The sequence below is a fragment of the Rattus norvegicus genome, chromosome 18 (assembly GCF_021556685.1).
Source record: "Rattus norvegicus strain SHRSP/BbbUtx chromosome 18, alternate assembly SHRSP_T2T, whole genome shotgun sequence".
In the NCBI taxonomy this organism is placed as follows: domain Eukaryota; kingdom Metazoa; phylum Chordata; class Mammalia; order Rodentia; family Muridae; genus Rattus; species Rattus norvegicus.
Window position 1 is genome coordinate 71,859,489 of NC_141551.1, and position 7,951 is coordinate 71,867,439.

Consider the following 7,951-nt stretch of genomic DNA (forward strand, 5'->3'; position numbering starts at 1 on the left):
AAACGAAGCCATGTTTATACATATACATATATACATATAATAAAACAGTAAATATAAGTAAGATACTAAATGGCAAAATATAAATATTAGAATCTAAAAAATATAAAGTTCCATATTCATGTATGCAGAGTATAGGGTTCCACATGTTGGTCTGCACTCGTTTGCTTTTCTGTTGCTGTGATAAAAACCGTGACCAAAAGCAACACAGGGAGGAAAGGTTTTATTTCAGCTTTTGACTTTCAGTTCATACCTCCAACATTAACGAAATTCAGGACAGGGACTCTAAGTGGTGACCTGGAGGCAGGAACTGAAGCAGAACCCATGCAGGAGCTCTCCTTAGTCACCAGCTTTCTCCCTTAGGCTCAGTGGCTTTCTTACTCAGCCCCAAACCATCTGCCTAGGGATAGTGCCACCCAAAGTGGGCTAGACCTTCCTACCTTAGTCATCAACCGACATGAAGCTCTATTCAGTGGTTTCTCAACCTTCCTAATGTAGGTGACCTCTAACCATAAAATTATTTCGTTGCTACTTCGTAACTGTAATTTTGCTACTGTTATGAATCATAATTGCAGCAGATAGGCGACCCCCAAGGGGGTTGTGACTCACACATTGAGAATTGCTCAATCTGACTGAGGTAATTCTTCAGTTGAAGTCTCCTCAAGGGCTAAATTGTGTCAAGTTGATGATAAAACAAACTAGCCTATGGTCTCTGTGTTTACCCATGAGCTTCCAGGCAACCAGAATGAATAAATGATTGGCTACGTAGTTCTTCTCACAATGATAACCCTTCCCACTTCTTTAAGGTAAGTAAACCTAGGATTTCATTGTTAATTGTGTGTATCCATGTGGACAAGTGAGGACCCAAAGAAAGTTCTGGATCCCTGGAACTGGAATTACAGGCTGTTGTGAGTCGCCCAATGTGAGTGCTGGGAACCAAACTCAGATCTTCTGCAAGAGCAGCATATGCTCTTTTTTTTTTTTTTTTTTTTTTTGGTTCTTTTTTTCAGAGCTGGGGACCGAACCCAGGGCCTTGCGCTTCCTAGGTAAGCGCTCTACCACTGAGCTAAATCCCCAGCCCCACAGCATATGCTCTTAACCACTAAGCCCAGGAGTAAGCTTTTGGGGCAGGAAATTCTACCATACAATTCTCCAACCATGTGCAATGTCTCAGCGAGGGACAAAGGGAGGTGAGGTAGAAGATGCCTTCAGCACCTTTGACCTCCGTGAGCAAGGCAAGAGTCAGAGGTCCTCCTGAGGAAGCCCTCAGACACAGTGTCCTGGGAAAGGGCAGAGTTCAGGTAAACTCGGGCGTTCATCTTAAGGAGATGCTCTTTAACTCTCTCAGAACTACATCCTCTTGTGCATCTGAGAGAGCCTTCTGAACCTTGGATTAGATTCCTGGGACCACAGGGTGAGAGGTGAATTTCCTTATTAGTCATTACCAGCTGGAGGAAGGAGAGGGGTGTGGATTAACAAATTACCTGCTCTAAAAAAAAAAAAAAAAAAAAAAAAAAAAAGGAAAAGGAAAAGGAAAAGGAAAACAGAACAGAACAAAAAACCAAATGGAACAGCTGGGGAGGAAGTAGTAATCTGGCTGTGGAGACTCCTGACTGTCATACCTCCAGGGCCTTCTTCCTTTCTCGTCTTCACCTCTAACTTTGTGTTCCATACCTGCTTTCCCTCTGTGGGACAACACAGATGGCTAAAGAGAAAAAAAAAATCCTTCTAATGGCAGGTTTGTCCCTTGACTCTGTTCCTTGGTCCTCCCCTGCACTGACCTCTGTTAGTAGGCCCCATGGTACTTCATGTATGCATCAGTAGCATACTCCCAGAGTGTAGAGTCCTAGTCGCTGTTCCCAGGACCCTAACTACACATTCTTGGGCTTTTCTGTGCACTCTGATCCACAGATTCTGTTGCTTTTCACTAGTACATCATGAGCTTCATCCTCTCCTTGCCTTGGGTAGAAGCTGTGGTCCATCACTGTCCTGGTTTGATTGCCCCACAGTTGACCTTGAGACAAAGGTTTGAGTGTAATTGTTCGTGTGTGTGTGTGTGTGTGTGTGTGTGTGTGTGTCTGTGTGTGTGTCTGTGTGTGTGTCTGTGTGTGTGTGAGTGTGTGTGTCTAGGTGTGTGTCTGTGTGTGTGTGTCTCTGTGTGTGTGTCTGTGTGTGTGTGTGTGAGAGCCCAGGAGGCATAGAAATCCAGTCAGGGAAGGAAGGGAACACCAAGCTGTATGCACATAGAACACTCCACCTGTCACTGCTGAAGGTTCCTCTCAGGTACAATGCTTCCAGACCTTCTGACTAGTCTCACATTAAAATGTCCACCACCAACTACTGAATCTTAGGTAAGTTTGTTTTTAGTTAAATCAATTTCATGTTCCCTTATCTCTTATTAAACTTACAGACTTCCTTCTCATATTTATGCTTCCTGCTCCTTTCAAAGAGCCAATAAATGCTTCAAGAAGAGAGGATCCACATTTGTCACAAGAATTCTGAACACCTAACGTCCCATGTACTCTCTTCCTTCTCAAGTCCTTTCAGCTCAGCACGTTGCCTTCTTTTCATGGATGATGTCCTCAGCACCTTTGCTACAACCTCAGTGAGCAAGGCGAGGACCAGAGATTCTCCTGAGGAAGCCCTCAGTCACAGTGCCCACCGGCTGGCAAAGGACAGAGTTCAGGTAAATTCAGGCATTCATCTTTTTTTTTTTTTTTTTTTTTGGAGCTGGGGACCGAACCCAGGGCCTTGTGCTTCCTAGGCAAGCGCTCTACCACTGAGCTAAATCCCCAACCCCTCAGGCATTCATCTTAAAGATGTTCTTTAACGCCCTCAGTCCTTCATGCTTCTCTGCATCTGAGAGAGCCTCATATCTGAATCTTGCATTAGATTTCTGGGGCCACAGGGTGAGACTTGAATTTCTTTATTAGTCATTTTATTGTTGTTGCAGATGACAGAAATGACCATTACAGTTTTTAGATTTTTAGATTCTGTTGATAGACTACATGCGTATGTTCTCTGTGCGCGAGATAAAGAAAACCCAGTGTTGCTCTCATTGAGAACACATGTGGCACTGGACCATCAGTGTTGTTCTTTGTCTGTCAGGCATTGGTTCCCACTCCTTCACTTCAGGACAGCATCTCTGCAGTGTACACACCTTCTCCTACAACATCTTGTATGTTCCGTATTATTATTATAAAGTCTCCCCTCAGGGAAGCTGAGGCAGGTCTGTGAGTAAAGGCACCTGTCGTGAAAACCAACTGGGGTCCCTCCCCTGGGGAGCACATAGAGGTGGAATGAGAGAACCAACTCCACAGTGTTGTCCCCTGAAGTCTACTTGTACCCTGTAGTGCATGCCCACATGTGTGCATAACACACATACACACACACACACACACACACACACAAGCACACTTAAAATGAACAAATTAATCTTATTTATTGCTTTATTTCCCTTCACTGGATTGTCCTATTTCCCTTTACAAAATAGCATTGGAAGATTCTGTATAGATGTTGTGCTGGCCAATAGGCAACACCTCCCACTTGACGTGTGAGTGCAGAAGTGACCAGATGTCTCCAGCCATACTTGGTCTCAGCAGGGCTTTGCATCAGCTTCTGCAGAGCCACAGTGGATATGCAGAAAAGACCCATGAAAGTCAGGTGTCAGAGGCTCCGACCCACCGCTGCTTAGCCGAACTGGGTGACTGCTCACATGTCTTCACTCGGTGTGTATATCTGTCTTCACTCTCATCAGAAATGTTTGCTGATCTTGGGCAAATTACTTGCCCTCTGGGGACTTTTGTGGTTCAGGAGAAGAATAGGTTCTTTGTGGGACTTTTAGAAAACTAAATGTGACAATTGAGCTAGTGTCTTGGACCCCTTAATGCTCTATTTCGTGTTTATCCAGAAGGGAAAACATATAATCCATGTCAGAATATGTATACTTGGAATGACTACAGACCAACAGGAAACTCTCAGGGTGAAAACTGTGGATCGACAGAAGGAACTAATGTGCATTGGTATTGAAAATGTCAAGGCGAGCTAAGATAGGGAAGGCCAATATGGTCACTTTTATGGAGGAACCTTTGTCCTTGTAAATGTTCATAGATGCTTTATTTGAAAAAAGAAAGAAAGAAAAAGAAACACTTTACACATTGATGATTGGGCAAACAAACAAACTGTAACCTGTTCATACAATACAATAATATGTAGCAATTTAAAAAAGAACTTTTGGCAAATGTGTAACCGTTCCCAGGAGAGGCGATCCCATGAGCATAACCACCCAGGAACTATCTTTAGATGAAAGACACACATTAGCTTATTTTTAAATGCCTTCACTACCTCAAAGGCTGGGCACTCCTAAACCTTCCCCTGCTACTCCCAACCATCTGGGAAGTGGCCACTTATGCAAATCTCACCTGGATGGTTGGCTTTTTCTCTGCTGCTATTGCATCCCATCCTTCTTCCCTGAGTTATGGAGAAATTCTTGTTCCTCTGTATCCTCTAAGTGCTCCACCCCGTGTCCAGCCATTGGCCATTGACATCTTTATTGATCGATCAAAAACCAATAGGGGACAAGGACCTTCAGTGTCTGGACATGCAGATTCCCATGAGTCAAAGCATTAGAACCAATTTCAACACAAGTGCATAGAGGAGTGAACATTAACAGCAGGTGACAGAGGGTGGCCATTTTCCTCTTCTAGCCTTCCTCCCTGGCACTGCCTATATTGCCAGTTGAGCTGGAAGTTCGTCAAGGGCACAGTACCTTACACTGCTTTGTGTTCATCATGCATTGCATGGCACATCGCTTATCGTGTAAATGTGGGTGCATGTACCCACACACACTCACTCTCTGCATTCTCTCCCTCTCCCTCTCCCCTTCCCTCTTTCCCTTGCTCCCTCTCCCTCTCCCCTTCCCTCTTTCCCTTGCTCCCTCTCCCCTCTTCCCTTGAGACAGACTCTCTCACCCAACCTGAAACTTGCCACTTTGTTTAGGCAACCTGGCCAGCAAGCTTCGGGGATGCTGGTCTCAGCCTCCCAGTGTTGGGGTTTCAGGCACATGTAGCCACACCCAGCTTTATGTGCAGATGCTGGGATTTGAACTCAGGTCTTCATGCATCCATAGAAAGCACTCTTACCCACTGAGCCTTCTTCCTAGCCCCATAGAACCTTACTTTTCATACTTCCATGGTTCTTTACTGAGCTCAAGGAGGAGACAGAAAGATTTCCAAAGCAAAAGCAGTTAAGGACCTTCTTGGTTGAAGTGTCCTTAAGTTAGCACTCTTAATCAATATAGTGGTAAGGGCTGAAGGTTAGCTCAATGGTAGAGTGCTTAGGTAGTGTATAAGAGGCCCTTGATTTGGTCCCTAGCATCACAATATATATATATATATATATATATATATATATGGTAAAAATACACATAGTACAAAATGTTATATAGTACTATAGTATACATATTATATATGTGGTAAAGCAGCATTGTTTTAAAAGTATATGATGCTACAGTATCCATCCCATGTAGTATAAACACAGTACAGATAGCATATCGTATAGAGAGTAGCATGCTAATGACAGACACCAGCGCTGAGACTTAGAGTTATTTATTTATTTATTTTTGGTACCTATTCTTTGGAAGAAGTAATTCATTAAAGCTGTCATATATATATATATATATGTGTGTGTATATATATATATATATATATATATATATATAAAATACTGATTTCCCCCTCCTTTGTCTGTATCTCACCGACTTTCCGATTTAATCCTTGCAAGTGAAGAACTAAGCACGAGTAACATTCTGTGGCCTCAGAGATCAAAGGACTTTCATTCATCTATTTGTTCAATAACAAAGTTAAATCATTAAAGAGCTGGAGAGATGGCTCAGTGGTTAAGGGAGGGCACCGGTTGCTCTTCCTGAGGGCCCAGGTTCGATTCCCAGCATTCACGTGGCAGCTCACAACTGTCTGTAACTCCACTTCTAGAGAGAACTGGCTTTCTCACACAGACATGCAGGCTGGCAAAACACTAATGCACATAGAATAAAAGTAAATAGATCTTTAAAACAATAGGAAGTTGAGTGTGGTGGCGCATGTCTTTAGTCCCAGCACTGAGGAGGCAGAGACGGGCGGATATCCATGCATTCAAGCCCAGCCTGGTCTACAGAGTAAGTTCCAGGACAGCCAGGGCTATACTGAGGATCCCTGTCTCAAAACCCAAAAATCGAAGTTAAGTTGGAACCAAATGAAAGCTATGATTAAGAGACACACATACTTGGTTCTGGTAGAAAAACTGTGAGGTAAGCAACCCACAAACCCCTCTCTCTGTCTCCGAGGCCCAAGCACTCAGTGAATGTTTGGTTGTGCCTTAAGCAGAGGAATTTTCTTTTTTTTTTCTTTCTTTTTTTTTTTTTCGGAGCTGGGGACCGAACCCAGGGCCTTGCGATTGCTAGGCAAGCGCTCTACCACTGAGCTAAATCCCCAACCCCCAGCAGAGGAATTTTCTAAAAGGGCAGTCAACCCCTCGACAGTGGGGTCCCTCTCTGTTCAGCTCCGTCTCCTCCTATCATGTCTGCGCCTTTGTGTTTATCTGGCTCTCTCCTTGGCCAACTTTAATATTGTGAGCTGCCGTTTCCCGTCCTGACGCCAAGGTGAACTGTCTCTTCTAGAGAATGGCACACCCACAAGCACCAGAGACCATGCCCTCTCTTTGACTTCCCCATAGAGTGCTCATCGAGATACGGAGTGGGCAGTTAAGGATATTTGCTAACTAAGCAAGCGCAGGAGGACAACAGGGCTCCTTGGCATCTTTTAATCTGAGTCATTGAAATGCCATTCACCAGACAACCATTGGGTAAATTTAACCAGACATTAGTTTGGTGAACCAGTGTGTGCATGTAACTACTGATCTCCATACTTAGTCAATGATGATGACGACGACGACGACGACGACGACGACGATGATGATGATGATGATGGCGGCGGCGGCGGCGGTGTCATGGACATCATACTGAAGAGACAGAGAATTGGAAGAGCGGGAGCACTTCCTGGCAAAATTACCGTTTTAAAAGCGGCAGAAGATTGGCAACAAAGCTCTGAAGTATGGTGTTTGTCTAGCGTGGGCCTTGAATTTGATCTTTAGTGCGGAAAAGAAAACGAAAGTCAGTGGAGAACATAGAGGAATGCTCGCGGCAGCATTTTTCCTAAGAAGCAAAAAGTGGAAAGGCCCCAAAAGTCATGATGGCTCTGTAAAATTCGGCATCTTGGTAATCAAAAAATTTGCACACACTGTAAGAAGAGTGGACCTTGAAAATACTCTCCCAAGTGAAAGAGGCCGTATACACCCACCCACCCTCATACCATGGCCCCCATTTCTACAACTCATTTGGAATAGATGTGAAAAGCAGACAGCTGGCCAAGTAGAGGATCAATGGGTTTAATGAAAATATAAAATTGTCAGGGGGACAGCTCTGCGATGCATGAGAATTCAGAGAATTAGACATTTTAAATGATTAAGTTGTATGGCAAGTGAAATAAATATCAATAAAACTGTTGTTTAAAAACTGTAGAAGCTAGGCATATGGTAGACATCTGTAATCCCAGGAAACAGTAGCTGATGCCTGACTAACACTGCAAGACCCTGCTTCACCTGAAGCAAAGCAAACCAAAGCCACTGTGTCCTTTGCCTGGCTCCAGGGATTAGCCTGACTGGGGTGGGCGGGGCGGGGTGGTGAGCAAATGAAGAAAAGAGAGACACACGGACACATGAACAGAGAAGCTGGGATCAGGTGGACCAGATCTCTAATGGAGAAACTCTTGCACCCTGGAAGCTCAGGGTGTTTATTATACGCAGTTAAACAGAAAGGCGGATTATTGTACACAGCTGAACAAGAGGGTAGGGTCATTATGGACTGATGAACAAGGAGGCAGGGCTTATGGTGCAGAGCTGG

General features: G+C 44.2%; 1 long non-coding RNA gene across 1 annotated transcript; it reads left to right on the top strand.

Moving 5' to 3' along the window:
* The first annotated feature begins 1,225 nt into the window (after window positions 1-1,225).
* LOC147999881 (uncharacterized) lies at window positions 1,226-7,568 on the top strand. Its single transcript, XR_015643142.1, has 3 exons — window positions 1,226-2,683; window positions 3,491-3,725; window positions 6,923-7,568. It is a non-coding gene; the product is annotated as an uncharacterized LOC147999881 (long non-coding RNA).
* The last annotated feature ends 383 nt before the right edge of the window (window positions 7,569-7,951 follow it).